This window comes from Haliotis rubra, unplaced genomic scaffold (assembly GCF_003918875.1).
Source record: "Haliotis rubra isolate DU_JTF1 unplaced genomic scaffold, ASM391887v1 Scf91, whole genome shotgun sequence".
In the NCBI taxonomy this organism is placed as follows: Eukaryota; Metazoa; Mollusca; class Gastropoda; order Lepetellida; family Haliotidae; genus Haliotis; species Haliotis rubra.
This window is the reverse complement of record NW_025767646.1, coordinates 151,434-169,535: the sequence shown is the minus strand read 5'-3', so window position 1 is coordinate 169,535 and position 18,102 is coordinate 151,434. Positions and strand designations below refer to the sequence as shown.

The 18,102-nt window shown below is 38.8% G+C and overlaps 1 protein-coding gene across 2 annotated transcripts in view; it reads right to left on the bottom strand.

Moving 5' to 3' along the window:
- Positions 1 to 18,102, bottom strand: part of LOC124264141 (outer dynein arm-docking complex subunit 2-like) — a 61,862-nt gene that overhangs the window by 1,849 nt on the left and 41,911 nt on the right. The window lies entirely within an intron of this gene.

Genomic DNA, 18,102 nt, shown 5'->3' with positions numbered 1-18,102 from the left:
ATACAAACGTACAACCACCACCCCAACTAAGTAAACTCAGCACTCAGGCATGTCAGCCTATGTAAATGTACGATGTTACTAATAGTCACACTTCAGATTGCCTTGTAATCTCACTGCCCTTGTTACTGTAGATATTTGAGGACCAAAAAAGCAATCTGTAGAAGGGGTTCGACTTATCTACAGGTTACGCTTTCGTCAAACCTTTCTTCTGGTGGTAAGAGACATCGTATCAGGTCAAGTGAACGAACAAAAGAAGAGGACTTTGTCAGTAAAGGCGTCAAATTTGCAATTAAACATCACTAGACAAGATTATTTATCTTTTTTAGTGTAATCATTACAGGCTATTAGTCTATGTTAAAGTAGTGGACTTTATGGAAGTGGGCCCATGAGATGTCATATGCCTGACTTAGCAGTTAGCGGATTGCATCAGCTACACCAATTTGGGGACTGCACAGATGAAATGTGAGACAATGTTACTGGCATCTAATACTGTCATAGTACCAAGATGACAAGGACAGTTTCCTGTGCAAACAACCATGACTGATTCAAATATGAATATCTAGTCTGCTGCAACGGCTCAGTAACATTTTTCTCTGCATCATAAAACAACATGCCTTAAGTGTGCTAATAAAAGTTATTTGGAAGCTGAAAATGAAAAATGTTAAATGTTTATGGAGAATAAAGTAATTCTGAATAGCTTCATGGTGATAAAGGCATTATCTCAGTTACTCAAATTACACATTTCTCAATTATATGAGCATACAAATATATTCATTTCATATTAACATTCAGTAATGGGGATAACATAATCAGGTAGTATATATTCATATTACGCATTTTATCCAGAATGATAGCTTTATGATTATTCATTAATGGTATCAAATAAGTTTTGTTTGTATGTTATCATAACTTTAACACTGAGCCGGATATTAAGCCATTTTCATTTCTTCTTTCAGTAAATATAATGGTCGTTTTGTTGTTTAACACCGCAATCAGCAATATTCCAGCTACATGGCGGCAGTCTGTAAATAATCAAGTCTGAACCAGACAATCCAGTGATCAACAGCATGAGCATTGATCTACGCAATTGGGATACAATGAGATGTGTCAACCAAGGCAGCGAGCCTGAACACCTGATCCCGTTAGTCGCTTCTTACTGACTTGTTAATTCAAATATTTCTGTTTGAGTTTATTTTCTTTCCACTTTCAGAAAGCCTGTATGACTTTAAATTGATGTTAGGGCTGCAACGAATACACTATGTGGCGAGTATGATACGTATCATGAATTTTGGGTAACGGATACGAATAATTATTCACGAATACAGTATTGTAGTTAAGTGATTGATGCACTTTATGGAACGCCCATGTTGACAGCTTTGATTTGTCACAGCAATAACCACTGATCTCGTGACACTCAAATTTGGTATGTAATAGTTATAGTCGACAGTACCATGTGCAGTCTTGGCAAACTAACATGACTTGCACTACTGCAATGCTAGTACATGTTCCATTCTTGCATATCTCACTTTGGAAAGGACATAAGGGTTCAAGTAAAACATGCTCCCTTAAAGAAATCGTAAATATTCGTTAATATTCGGTTCTGGGGACCACGAATAACGAATTGAATTCATGAAGGGCTACGGTTCGATTCAGCGAATATGCGAGTGAATCGTTACAGCCTTAATATTCATCACTTGCACTAGTCTATGGTTCAATGCCACGAACAAGTCACAAGATCTGGTATCCCAGCTCTTTGTAACATGTAATGCAGGAGCTGAATCCTCAAGGACATAAACCTGACGACTGAAATAACTTAATGTTAAGAAATGTGCCTCAAGGTGAGTTAAAAAGTCTCACACTAGCTTCAGTAATACAAATGTAGTCCAACCATACAGTGGAATCTGTCTATTACGGACTAGCCAAGTATCGACTCATTTGTCCGGATTGTAAAGCAGTCCGGATTAGACAACTTAAGACTATACAATACAGCATCTTAATGATAAATTATGAACAATTTTGCCGGGACTCAGACAGTAGTCCATATTATGGAGAAAACCGGATTACACAGAGTCCGGATCTGACAGATTCCACTGTATCATATAGGGGACACCAAAAACTAGCTTCATACACTGTAACCATGTGGGAACTTGAACCCTGTACTTTTCCATGACCAGCAATGCTTTATCCACAAGGCTACCCCACCACACTTTACAATACAATCAGTCTTTATATGAAAAGCATATTCAGCAATATGGCACCAGTTTCATCCACATAATTGCTTTATTCTGTGACTTATTTAACCAATGCAAAGAAACACCTCCACTTGATCTATGCCAACAGGATATTAATTCTTAATTTATTGATAGAGCTCTCAAAAACCTCGCTATTAAGGAACTATCAAGCACCTGACTTTCTGAGGTCACCCACCATCAGTGACGGAAGCCTCGTCAGATGAGGCTGGACCAATGAGGAAGGAGATGCTGACAGGTACTATGGTAATGTTAAACCATGCTTATTATGCAGCTGACAGCAGGTGGGAAGGTAACACATGGTGCATGCTGATTAAATATATTGGAAACATGTTGGCAGCTGAGAAGATCAATAAGTATTTGCTGACAATTCAATGCATACCACCAAACTTGCTGACCAAACACATTTTATTTTGGATATTAGCATTAACAAATACTGAACTAAAGGACCTGTAAACAGTAGGGTGAAACGGTATACTGTGGTATCAGTAGAACTAATTTTGCCTTCAGTTCAGTATACCGTAACACAATCCGAAAATTTGGTATTTTCGGTATTCGTACCAACATTTTATTAACCTTTTTAAACAGTGCAGCGTTAAAGAACAAACCAACCAATGTTTAAATACGTGAGACCTAGGTTGAAATACCCTCTAAGCAAACCTCAAGTACCACACGCTCTACTATAGAAGCATAGTCTCTGAATATATATATAATATTGATCGAAAGAAATAATTTCTTTTAAATTGAAAAGGCACCCCAGTGAAATTCAAAACCTGAGGAAATCTAGACTTGCTTCATTTAGTGCTTTAACATTGCAGAAAGGGCGAGGCAGAAGGGAAAATAATGCTATCTTTACTTCTGATACTATCTGTTCAAAACAGGGATGGATTTACAACATCTATGCCTAATTTTATTACCGAAAACAGGAAAACTAACTGTGACCTACATAAGAGTAACCTATTTAAAGTTTTCACACATAATATGAAATGTGATACTACTAACGGAAACCTAGAGAAGCTCCCCCTTGGTTTCATTAGCAAACTCTTCCTTTAATTAAGCTGACTGCCATTTAATCCGCAAGACTGATTTTCATTAGGTTTTTGAGGAATAGTAAAAGAAAAACTGCATATACCCTTCCTGGTGGAAAATTGGGTAATTAAGAAAGAAATCAAAGATTTCATACCCTGAGAATTTGTAGCGTCTACAGATATTACAATGGAAACTTGACATATATACCACCTTCTAACTAACACCATCAAGTATTATTAAACACAATGTGTGTTGCAATATGATTGAGTGGAAATGTTAAATTGGGTTCGAAGACTGGACATGTTTTTGAATTATATAGTTTACTTACAAACATTTGTTTTAAAATAACCACTTTTATTCCTTGTTCCTTCAGGATGCCTCATTATTCAGACTTAAATTCAAATTGGTCAAATCTGTGTTTCTTTCCTGTTAATAACAGCAGCTTGCATCTGGTCATGGAGAATATGGCACAACACTGGTCATATATGTGGCAAGAGTATCCATATTCTGCAATACTCAACAACACAGTGCAGGATGTATTCAACAATACAAATAAGGCAAAATTTCCTTTGAAAACCATCCAGGAACATTGCTAACATACTTTGCAATCAATAACTACTGTTCTTCTCATAATGATTTTCTGCACTGCACAATGTACATAAAGTACGAACGATCACATTCTCAATCAACAAAATGTCTTGTCGTTTTTACACACTTTCAAAATCAATACATGCACACATGAAGCTCTCTTGAAAATACAAATGATTGTTTTAAATATTTTTTTTAAAATATATCAATAATGTTTCATTGGAATATTGTGCTAGAAAACAATTTGAGCTTATGTCTGAGACATTGCAATAACAGTATGTTGTAAGACAGTTTGGCAGTCGTTGGTAGTATTAATTCCATTGTGTTTGAAATATGACCTATGTGCTATTTACACAGTGTATATGTCGATAATTCATTTTCCCTTGAAATTCACGTCTATTTCAGTCGTACATTACACAAAGTAGATAAATAGACTCAACTGAAATATACATGCAATCGACACACCTAGCTACCAATGCACTCCATGCACCTGCTTGATACTGACGAAAATCTACAACAGACATTGATATACACATGGAACACATGGAATAGATATAATGGTTACATATGATAGCGGTCTTTCTAAGGTGTATATGGAATAAGCATTGTGTCCAACATCCTGTACAATACATTGACGTTCAGAATATCGTTGTTCTGGACACCACTGATATACAATGCTTATCAGTTTAGCGGCATTAATACTTTATTTCAACAATTGTTAGCTGGTCTATTTTATCCTAGTCGACAAGTAAACAATTTCCTGTTGCTTGTTGCCGTAGCAACAGTGTTAGCTGATGAAACAATGTCTGTAACTTGTGAATGGTCTAATTATAGAGCTCTAATAAAGAGCTGTATAAAGGATAATAGCATGCTATCTGGTTCAACAACGCAATGTTGAATTGCAACGGTCACTGATAAGAACTGGCTTAAATACATAAAATTCTTGGTCATGATCCTTCTTGCTCCATTAGCACTGCATCAAATCAAGGAGAAACCAAGGTTCTTGAGGCTTGGTCATATGGTATTTTAAGGAACTGACCCCTAAATCTTTAATTTTTAACATAAAGGTTTCACATAACTCTTCTAGGCACTGGTCTAATCTCATTGCCAGATTCTGAGTAATTTATAACCCAGGAAATATTGATATGTGATATTTTAGTATATTTTTCAGCCAACAGGTAACAGTGAGTGAGTTTAGTTTTACGCTGCCTTCAGCAATAGTCCAGTGATATAACAGATGGGGACACATGAAAAGGGCTTCACGCATTGTACCCATGTGGGAAATCGAACCTGGGCCTTTGGCATGACAAGTGAACACTTTAACCACTAGCTACCCCACTGATTTTCAATGATTTTCAGCCAATCAGTCGACAGGGCAGTATACACACCCATTTGTTCTATCATCTAATTAATCCAATATTAGACACTATAAGTACAATTTCCACATTATTTTCCCTACTGCTCAGCCCTCTCTGCAATGCTAAAGCCCTAAACTAAGCCAGTCTAGATATCCTCAGGTTCTGAATCTCTGGTCTCCCAGGGGCTACTTTCTTAATATAAATGGGTTTATTTCTTACGATCAAAATTATGTATATATTCAGAGACTAAGCGTTAGTCCACAGGTGATACTGTCATGCTGACATACAACTTGAACTTTTCTAATCCGATGTAACTTCCTATTAAAACCTGAACTTTAAAATCAAACACATAGTGAAATTTAAGATGCAAACAGCGTACCCTAATCCTCAAAAATTAAACAAGCTAAATAAAATACATGACAATGCAACATATTGTTTTGCCTGGATACCACTTGCTTTTATCTCGATACCTATCAAAATCCCAGAATGACTTAAAACTGTTCTATAAATGGCTAGCAATCTGTTCGCAGTCTGGATCAAGTATCAGTCCTTTGCTAAATGTTGGACCATCGGGAAATCTTTGAGTCAGTGTAAAGAGGTTTCAGCTGATCCATATTCATTGGGGTTTTGTTGCACTGCTTGCGGTTGGATTGATAAAGGCAAGCTTTGCATCATCGTCATTGACAAAGCTCAGCCTCATTGCTATACATAAGGAGGAGCTCGAGTAGACTTGTAAATGTCAACAGTACTATCAGGAAGTTGTCCATTGGATCTGATTGTCCTGAAATAGACAACCTTTAGGATGTTCTTTCTGTTGAGAGTATTTAAATGGCTTGGTTTAACTATAATTGACAGCAGTTACCTCCACCACTTGGCGGATGGTGTGGCTTATCTTAAAAATATCACTATCAATAGGGCTTCTATTGAATACGAGGGACCTGTATGCTATCACTGTGAAAAGTAAATTTTCTGAAATAATTAAAAGAAGAAACTAGGAATGAAAATTGTGTATTCACTGATCCAGTGACCTAGCTGGGGAATGTACAACATAACCTTAGCAAATGAATGGCATAAGTCTATGTTAAAGTATGGGAGTTACTATCACCTTAAGGCTACGATCGCTTTGTACAACTGACCCACAGCTAATAATTTGCGGCAAAAGGATGAGGTATATTTTAAAAAGTTTGATAGATTTCATTTTAACACGACAGTTTCAACCACATTAAAAACAAAAATCATATTATTCCACTGATTTCTCTTTGGTATATTTTAAGAAAAAGTATTAAAAATACATTTTCCACCAATACAAACTGACATATCAACTCCAACCTAAGATACAGACAGCTTACTTAAATCCCAGATGAAACCGGACTGCAGTCTGTAACAAACATTTTATTGTTTGCAAACAGAAAATCTATTGTGACATTATTTTCAGTCGATATTAGGTTTGATGGATGGACCAGACTCAAAGAAATTAAACTAGGCTGAAGTTTGTGACATGTGACAACTGCAGACTGAAACTGAGAATAGAAAAAACTGCAAATGGACATGACATCATTACAATGCACCAGGATGCTGTTGTAAAGACCGATCTTAGCGCTAAGGTGGTTGTAACTCCCATAATATACTGACTGACTGACTGAGTTTTGGTTTTACGCTACTTTTAGCAATATTCCAGCAACATCACGGCAGGGGACACCAGAAATGGGCTTCACACATTGTACCCATGTGGGGATTCGAACACGGGTCTTCGGCGTGACGAGCCAACACTTTAACCACTAGGCTACCCCACCGCCCCTCCCATAATATAACATATTATATTTAACATATAGCGATAAGGCTGTTTTGTACAACTGCTCTCTTTAACATGCTGTTGACCACTTAAATAAATCAAACAATTGAGGTCTTAATATCATCCCTGAGATCACTGCTCAATATTGCCTAGCATCCAAATACTGATCAAATATTTGTGACTGATTTCAGTCAACAGCTTGAAGCCAGGAAGGAAATGTATTAATCGGTTCTCATACCAGGATGTACTTGTAGGCCAGATGGTTCAGCATGTACAAAGGGACATAGGTTACTATCGAGTCTGGTGTCCTTGGATGAATATTGAGATATTATCTGATAATAGCCTATATACATTGAATCAATACAGGCCATGTCTTCGGTGAATTCATTGTTATATTTGTGCAGTGGGACCAATGAGGATATGGTTGTGTATGTATGATAGTGTGTGTTTTGTTATGTGCGTGTGTTCTGTAACAGTTCCTTGGAAATGATCACGTCTGAACTAAGGCTGTAACGATTCACTCGCATATTCGTTGAATCGAACCGTAGCCCTTCATGAATTCAATTCGTTATTTGTGGTCCCCAGAACCGAATATTAACGAATATTTACGAAATTTTTTTTAAGGGAGCACGTGTTACTTGAACCCTTGTGAACTTTTGGAAAGTGAGATATGCAAGAATGGAATATGTACTAGCCTTGCAGTAGCGCAAGTCATGTGAGTTTGCCAAGGCCGCACATGGTAATGTTGATTAACTATTACATACCAAATTTTTAGTGTCAGGAGATCACTGGTTATTGCTGTGGCAAATTAACACTGTCAACATGGGCGTCCATATTGTGCATAAATAACTTAACTAAATATTGTATTCGTGAATAATTATTCATATTCATTACCCAATATTCATGATATGTATCATATTCGCCACATGGTGTATTCGTTGCAGCCCTAGTCTGAACCAGATAATTTAGTGATAGACAGCATGAGCATCGATCCATGTCACAGGGTTCGAGACAATCACGTCATTGAGTCTGACCCCCTAAAACTGCTAGAAGCCATCCATTGCTTCTACTAGTTGCTAAGGATTGATGCTAATTCCCCATGGGGTGCATTACATAGTGTTCACAGACATGACATGGTCTTCACAGACATGACATGGTCTTCACAGACATGACATGATGTTCACAGACATGGTGTTCACAGACATGACATGGTGTTCACTGACCAAGGTTAGTTGGTTAGGTTAGTTTGTTGTTTAAGATTGCACTCAGCAGTATTCCAGCTATATGGCGGCAGTCTGTAAATAATCGAATCTGGACCAGACTATCCAGTGATCAACAGCATGAGCATCAATCTACGCAACTGGGATACAATGACGTGTATCAACCAAGTCAGCGAGCCTGACCATCCAATCCCGTCAGTCGCCTCGTACGACAAACATGGGTTGCTGAACACCAATTTTAACCCAGATCTTCACAGACCAAGGAACACATGGGTGAAATCCCTGATCTGGACCCACAACACACTGATTATAACTGGCAGGAATGCAACACCACTGTGATAACCGTAACAATGTCTGCCACCTGTTCCCCATCAAATGATAAAATGTCTAACAAAATGTATGCAATGTACAGCATGCATGAATAACAAAATTTAATGATATCAATAAGAAAAACAATATTGAAATATTCTTTCATAGTCCATAGGTATGGCTGAATTAAAAAACAATGAAGTGTTTGTTGAATAATTATTGCATTGCGTTACCAGCAGAGTGGATTCCCAGCACCAATATGTGTTGTAACGGCCAACTGAAAGCGGGGCAATATGACAGCGTAACACCAAAGGGTGGTTGTTGAAGTGGTGTTAACCACTACCAGGCCCCGATTTCTCGAAACAAACTAAGTTTTTACTCAAATGTCAACCTGAGTTTTACAATTTGAAACAGCTGAATTTTTAACTCAGCAGCATTTTTGAAGTAAAAATGCCCAAACAAAGAAAGTAATCTATTCACCAAACTCAAATTGTCTACTATGTTAGAGTGTAATATCGATTTCAGTTCGCTCTGGAAAATGCATTCTCCTGCGTTTTCTCAAATTTGAATAAAAACTCTAAGTAAAAACTCAGACTTAAGTTCGTTTTGAGAAATGGGTGCCATGTCTTATACAGGCTGCATTTGTGAACATTCTTGGTTAGAATGTCTTCTGCACCCCATGCATATCGTAAAGAGGCGACTAACAGGATTGGGTTGTCAGGCTCAGTCACTTGGCTGATGCATGTCATTGTATCCCAGTTGTGTAGATCGATGCTCATGATGTCAATCACTGGAGTGTTAGACTCAGTTATTTACAGACAATATTGATATTGCTGATTGCAGCCTCAAACAAACATACAAGCTGCTGTAGCTAGAGATAATGTATAGTAAACCAACATCTTCTGACTGGTGCCAATCCTGAAATATCTTAAAACTCAATTCTACCCATCCTCAGTCCTACTCAACTTCAGTCAGCCTCACTCTAAGGTATGTTCCCAAGACAACCCTCAATGACAAATCGGCTTGTCCTATTCATTTTCTATTCTATAGAACTGTCACTAAACTAGCACCTCCTGTCAACATTCAACCCTGTCAAACTTCAATCCCACCTACAACCCTGCTGTCCCTCATCCTATCACAATCCCATCCCTCCTCACCACCCTATCACAATCCCACCCATAAAAAGTCCTGCTGACCCTCACCCTATCACAATCCCTCCCCTGCACACCCTGCTAAACGTTACACTATCACAATCCCACTCCCCACACCCTATCACAATCCTACCCATCCCCACCCTGCTAACCTGTACACTATCACAATCTCACCCCCTGCAGCCCCTCACCCTATCACAATCCCATCTACCCACCCCCTGCTGCCCCTCACCCAATCACAATCCCAGCCACCCACACCCTGCTGCCCCTCACCCTATCACAATCCCACCAACCCACACCCTGCTGCCCCTCACCCTATCACAATCCCACCAACCCACACCCTGCTGCCCCTCACCCTATCACAATCCCAGCCGCCCACACCCTATCACAATCCCACCTTCCCACACCCTGCTGCCTTGCACCCTATCATAATCCCACCTACCCACACCCTGCTGCCCCTCACCCTATCGCAATCCAGCCTAGCCACCCCCTGCGGCCTCTCACCCTATCACAATCCTACCCATTCACAGCCTGCTGCCCCTCACCCTGTCACAATCCCACCTACCCACACCCTGCTGCCCCCCCACCTATCACAATCCCACCCACCAACACCCTGCTGCCCCTCACTCCATCACAATCCCACCTACCCACCCCATGCTGACCCTCACCCTTCCACAACACCTCCCTACCCACAACCAGCTAATGAATCTCCCCAAATCAAGTCACAGCTCACACACACTACCACAATAGAAAAACCTGGCCTGACAAGATAAGGTCAATCACTGTCAGTGCATCTGACCATGACAGGGCAACCTTTATGAAACCAGAAACACGCATCACGAAACGGACTCAATCAACCGGAAGAACAGAGGCAGAAGGTGAACAAGATGAACACACGCAGCAAAGACACCAGCTCCAGATTGAATGAAGCAATTTGTTTCTGCTTCCTGCGACGACGGCACCTTGCATTGTGGCAAGACAGCGATCAATACGTCTTGTAACATGGCTGCTTTTGCAGCAGTGTCTTACTGCCATGCAAGCGTTGCACAACATAGATGGTAGGCCTATTATTGATTTCACTATGAGGTCTTGTTGTCTATCACCGCTTCATTGTCTTACTTACTTAGGAACGTGGCAGCTTAAGAGCCCTATCTGACATCATTTATTCTTTGTCATACCGGGGTCATCGGGATGTGTGACTTCATGTTAACCAGGGACGGAGATACCATGTTTTCAAGTAGTTTTACGTCATAGGCTATTTTGGAGTCTATTACAGAGGCAAAATAACTCAATCCTGATTGTACAGACCAGACTTAGACAACAATAAACATGTCGTATAACATGTCCTTGCATGCTGTGATTGTAAGTCTTTGTTTGAAATATAACAGGTTCTTGGTCCGTTAGATTTGATCCAATGATATTTGAATCCTGGGACCCTTAAACTTAAATCATAGATGTGGACCCATGACTCTCATCAGTCATGGTTAATTTAAAAGTATTTTTGCTGGAAATACATGTACAGAAAAAAAGATTGATAACAAAAACATTTTTCAATCAGTTCATCATTGTCCGTAGATATTAAGAAAAACCAAAACTGCTTCACTGCTGCCATAACAGTTTAAGGAGCTTGTCACGTTTCCCTCATGGACATCAATGGTTCCTGAGATGAAACCTCAATGTGGATGCATGAAACCACTGCGAACAAATCACAAGATCTGTATATGAAAATCTTTAAAAAATTGGCAATTGCTCAAACATTTCTGCCTTAACTTCTCCTTTACAGCAGAGCCAATTAATCATTGGAATGTTCACCTCTGTTTCCAGGGCCTAATTCAGCTTCAGATAAGTACTCAACATAACAGCTCCAAAAGCTGTTGTGATCCTACTTGCATTATGCATGCAGGCAATGAAGTGGTGTGATCTCCAGGGACTGTGGAATATACATGAGACCTGACAAGCGATACGTATACTGGCAAAATACATCTTGTTTTATGCTTTAAGCTGTGTCCTTTACAAAGTTGTTATTCAATAAGCGGGAAGTATGTTTCTTCCTCTCCAAGGAGATTGTCTAACATGATTTGAGGAGAGTATTTCTTCTCACAGTAGCTGTTTTACAAGATTTATACACTTGTGCAGTAAGACCTAAAAACTTTCGAACCAATGTTAACACTGCTACAAAGAAGAAGCACATGCTCTCTCACTAGATGAAATAAACATGATTTTTATAAGGAAAAAATATATACACTTTCTGCTGTTACTTGAGAGCTATTATTTGATTAGAGCTAAACACCATCTTTAATGTGACGTAAATGCCTTTCCATGTGCTGCTTTCCCTGGGTTAAATAATCTTTTAATCAAGAACTAAAAAAATCTGCAACAGGAGCAAAACGTTAAAGTACTAAAGTACAACAAGTACTAAACACTTTCTGAACAAGTACTGAACACTGTCTGAACAAGTATTGAACACTTTTCCTGTCAAGTACTGAACACTTTTCCGTCAAGTACTGAACACTTTCCCCAAAAGTACCGAACACTTTTCCCAACAAGTACTGAACACTTTTCCCAACAAGTACTAATGCTGATAATCTCTTCCATAAAGAAACCAGAAATCATTCTCTTCAAACCCCGAGTAACTGCTCACCCTAACATAAGTTCACTCCCCTTTCCACAAGGACATCAGAAGAAGCATGCATCCTCTGAACACTCAAGACACAAAAGGCCATATTCTTCCACCGAAAACAAGAGCTGAAGGACAAGAGTGTACGATGCCATACTCTCTTCTGTCACAAACTATGCACCTCTCTACTTTGATAAGCCCACCATTCTTCATTCCTGATGAGAGATATATCCATTTATTCTTCAGAAAAGTCTCAGACATTTAGTTCTTCCCTCACAACCAAAAACAATTTTATTGTCTCCTTTTTACCTCCCCCAGTAGAAATAATGAAGGTGATATCTCACAGATCAACAATATTGCTTCCTTCAAACCAAACGTTCCATCTTCTTTGGGGCGGTGGGTAGCCCAGCGGTTAAAGCGTTAGCTTGTCATGCTGAAGACCCGGGTTTGATTCCCCACATGGGTATAATGTGTGAAGCCCATTTCTAGTGTCCCCCGCTGTGATATTGCTGGAATATTGCTTATAGTGGCGTAAAACTAAAAACCCACTCACTCACTTTTTGAGACTGATTTATGAATCTTTAAGAACTAATAGCTACAAGCAAATAACATATAATGGTCCTATTGTTTTAGTTGAGGAAAGTCCACTGATTCGCCCATGTCTTGAACATACCGGTACCCTGAAACATATCTGTGTTCATCAAGACATTCAACTTTTGGAAGTAAATTAATATTTAATACTCAATCAAGGCTACAACAGGATGCATAGTTTTGTCTCCATCAGTTTGACCATCAAAGGGAATAGCTGATGGTACATGCTAAATGTATTTGAAATCAATAAAAGTTACAGACAACCCTTAGTCTTCCCTTTTGGTGAACTAACATAATGAATTGTCCTTCACAACTGACATGGATTCTTCTCTAAAGACATATGCATATTATTTTATCTTTCTAATTACCTTGGTTGTAAGCTAACAAACCTTGCTCTAGATTGAAAGCATTTTCAGAACCAACACTGTTATCATTATTGTTAAGTCTTTATTTCACACTGTTTCGAATTTCAAATCTGCAAAAACAGACCAACTATATTCAATGTACATATATTAAGAAAATTCATGCACCCATGTTATCTTCACAGCATTTCGGTCAAAAGCCATTAACTCTACCAACCCCAATGTGGCTATAAGCATAAATACATTTTAGTAATATCATATTGACTGAGCTTATTGGACCGATAAAATTTTCTTTGGACTCAGGCTTTGAAACAGTGAGCAGAGTCACAGCCTGTCTGCTACTGATAACTAAATTCAGTTTTTCCAAACAGAAACCGATTCTACAATCCTTTGACTGAATTTCTCACAACTCTGCATGGTTGGTGGGGTAGCCTAGTGGTTAAAGCGTTCACTCGTCACGACGAAGACCTGGGTTCAATTCCCAAACAGGTACAATATGTGAAGCCCATTTCTGTGTCTCCTGCCTTAAAATCGGCATAAAACTATACTTTCTCACTCAGTGTGCGAAATAGTTTCCAGCTAGCTATGCCTGAAAGTTACAAGCCCACAAATTATTCACTGGCTCGAAATTTGAATGTAGACATGGGTTTCATCATTAAGCCGCTAATATGATGAACATTTTTATCAGGCCATAATCTTGCATGATTTAAAACTGTATTATAACTTAACAAGTCGGAGAGAGTGATATACATGTATTTACAAAATAGCCAGTTGGGCCAGTGACTGTGGAGATTTCCTGGCCTGACTGGATTTTACTAGCCACGGGCTAGCAGGCCAGTGGCTATTTCGTGATGCAAGTCACCATGCCCCTTCAACAATTGATTCTGCCCATGAATGTGTTTGTGACGGATGCAGATGGGTTAGGAAATGCTCACCTTGCTCAAACACATGACTGTGACATAGCCATAAATATAAAATGGACAAAGGAATCATTATGACAATGGATTGTGTTTATCTGTTTTTATTAAAAAATATCCAACACATCTGTTGATTGCAAAGTAAAATAATCAATATCCTTTTCCATACATAATGACATAATATGGATTTTCAAATATGAATATGTAGTAAACAACGGTTATAATGATCTGAAAGGGATCCACTAATATTAGTTGTTATGACACTCAGGGCCTTGGTTTCCTTGACTGAGTTTGGTTTTACGCCGATTTTAGCAATATTCCAGCAACATCACGGCGGGGGACACCACAAATGGGCTTCACACATTGTAACCTTGTGGGATTCGAACCCGGTCTTCGGCTTGTGATAGTTGATTTCTCAAGCCTCTCTAGTGCAATTATGGGATTTATTTGACGTTATGATCGTGCTAGGTTATGACCTGTGACAAAAATGATTCATGCATATATTTTCGCATTAAACATCGTTTCCGAGCGTGAAGATTGAGTCGGCGATACCGATTCGTACGGGGAAAGGGGCCGACTTATACTTGAGTTACATGGTTTTGGCAAGAATTTAGAGGGTTGAGAAAGGGGCCCGACTTATAGTCGGATCCGACTTATAGTCGGTCATATACGGTAATTATAACTATTAGAGTCCGGTTAACTAAAGTCGGATAAGTAAACAATACCACTTAACTAAACGTCTTCTCACGGTCCATGGAAGTAAATTACTTAACAAAAGAGACTGGATAACTAAATTAGCGATCACCACATAATCCGACATGAGGGGCAGTTGTGTCAGTTGCCAGTCAAACAACATCCTACTTACAGCTCGCTGGGGTCAAGCAGTTGACAATACACTGACAGCACCGATAAGTTGTTCATTGTTACATATGCATACATATAAATGCATATGGTTGTCATTTGCAGGTTTGGATAAGTAAAATACCTGATAAGTAAACAATTTTGGCGAGTCCCTTGAAATTTTACTTATCAGGTTTCCACTGTACATGTATTTACAAAATAGCCAGTCGGGCCAGTGACTGTGGAGATTTCCTGGCCTGACTGGATTTTTACTAGCCACGGGCTAGCGGGCCAGTGGCTATTTCGACCACTGTGCTCACTCCCATCTCTGCAAACTGCTTTTTGGAAACAGGGTCTCTTAGTATCCAACATTTTGTGAACAAGCATATATCTGCGTCAAATGCCATAGTGATCATTAGTGTCATAGCCCATCAAAGTATTACATACATATGCAGCGATCAACTCCCTACACTAACTGACATTTAGACAGAGTCACATCAGCTGATACAGGCTGACACAAAAGGGAGGCTGATTGAACTGGCAATATCCATTTATCCAATATCTAACAACAACATCAACAACGATGACAACAACTTGAACAACATCATTAACAATAGTTCTCAGATACAATGCCAATACATTTTGCACAATGTTTATATTGGATGGGCTGTATGCTATTATTGCTGCGGAAAGCACTTTATTCATAGCTTGCTACAAGGTGGAAACTTTATTTCTTTTTTGTTCTCTGACAGTCCAGGGTGCCTTGCAATCTTATATTTTTCACATCAAGATTATGACAAGGCGTTTTGAGTGATTGGGTGGGTCTATGTCACTATGCACATAATGCCAACACAGTATATCAGCTTAATGTGGCAGGAAAGCTTGATGTGATGCAAGTCACCATGCCCCTTTCAACAATTGACTTGCCCATGCATGTGTTTGTGACGGGGGCAGATGGGTTAGGAAATGCTCACCTTGCTCAAACACATGACTGTGACATAGCCATAAATATAAAATGGACAAAAGAATCATTATGACAATGGATTGTGTTTATCTGTTTTTATTAAAAAATATCCAACACATCTGTTGATTGCAAAGTAAAATAATCAATATCCTTTTCCATACATAATGACATAATATGGATTTTCAAATATGAATATGTAGTAAACAACGGTTATAATGATCTGAAAGGGATCCACTAATATTAGTTGTTATGACACTCAGGGCCTTATATTTCTACTGACTGAGTTTGGTTTTACGCCGATTTTAGCAATATTCCAGCAACATCACGGCGGGGGACACCACAAATGGGCTTCACACATTGTACCCATGTGGGGATTCGAACCCGGTCTTCGGTGTGATGTTGATTTTCGAAGCTCTCTTAGCTCTAAGATAGTCGTAAGTTAATGTTAATGTATGGAACTTACGACTATCATAGCGCTAACGTGAGCTTCGAAAATCTAGGCCTAGGGATAGAAATGCTAATTGTGTTAAGGGTGCTGTGCCATAGGGCACCAGACAGATAACTAGATGTGCCTTTGTCTGCCCATACTTTTTGATGATCCAGTTAAACTTAAAGCATCACAACAATTATGCCATTTCAGTTCACTGTTAATAAATCCGTAAACATGTTAACCTGTGAACTGATCTGTCTCACAGTCCTCGAACCACATTATTTTCCTTTCTGCCCAGCCCTCTCTGCAATGCTAAAGCCCTTAATGAAGCAAGTCAAGAGTTCCTCAGGCTCTGAATCTCCCATCTCACTGGGGCTCCTTTTCAATTTAAATGGGATTATTTGTTACTATCAAAATTATAATATTCAGAGACTAAGTATTAACCTAACCTGTAAACTTGACAGCTGGATTTCCTCAACACTATCATGACTGCAAGAACAGTTCAGCTTCATTTGTCCAGGTCCAAAAACTAACACCCACAAACTAGGTTATCATCCCAAACAGCTTTCCTGTTATGCTCACTGGCATTAAAAATGGCCATGGCCATGTAAATCTGTGAGATTAAGAATGCCATAGATAAAAAGTTTGATGGTGTGGAAAAATATCTTTTGAGTCATTTAAATTGGTCAGATTTATTGCATTTTCCTTTAAATGAATCACAGTGTGTATTATTTTTATAACTTTAGTCATGCCAGGCACATTGAAAGTATTTCATCTGTGTCATTTCAATACTGAAAGTGCCAAGGCACTCAAGATCAGCACTATTTGATCTCTGACAGTAGTTTGATAAATGCACATCAAGTGACCTGGACCAAGAAACAGTTCATCATATAGCTGCTCATTATAAACAGTATCTACAGTATCTATTTTTTCAAAAGTCATCAGTTTGACCAAATATATATCAACTTAAAACCTGTGTGAATATGTCTTCCTTGAGTTCTCGATTTGCTACAGGAAGAATAATGTTAGCAAAAAATATAATAAATAAGGAAATAAACCACCCGCCCACAACTAAAGTTATGACTCAGCCTCCAGACTGTCAGCTGCTATGCTCGGTATGTCTCCATCTCCACAGGTATGTCTCACCACGTCTGGCCTTCAGAGCAAGGTCAACACTAGGGTCTCTAGGTGATGCTGGTGGAACATATATCATTCAATTTCAGCTGTCATCTTGTGGTCAGCTGTCTGCCCACTGACCATCTGGCCAATTATTAGCTAGTTAGAAGTCTAGCTCCTCTTGATTCAATAACTGCACCAGAAGATCAAAGGTTGGTATGGAAATATGAAAATTTGGAGTTTGTCCATTTCTGCTCCAAAGATCAATCAGGAAAATTTCATCTCAAATCAATCCTTATCTTGAACTTGCCCATCTGAAAGCCCATCCTATTTAAGGCTCTGTGTTAGTTTTGCAATCATTTTCTTCAAGAAATCATATTATTAGAATACTCATCTCCTTCCCATCAGTGAACAGCTCTTTAGTCTTTCCTTTTTAGTTCTGTATACTAAACTATTTAATAGACAAAACATATTATAGAAAGTGTCACTGGTGCAATAAACCTATCTGATAAACTTGGCACATGATCTGATAAGTATGCAAATGAGACCATCTAACTTTAATTACTATA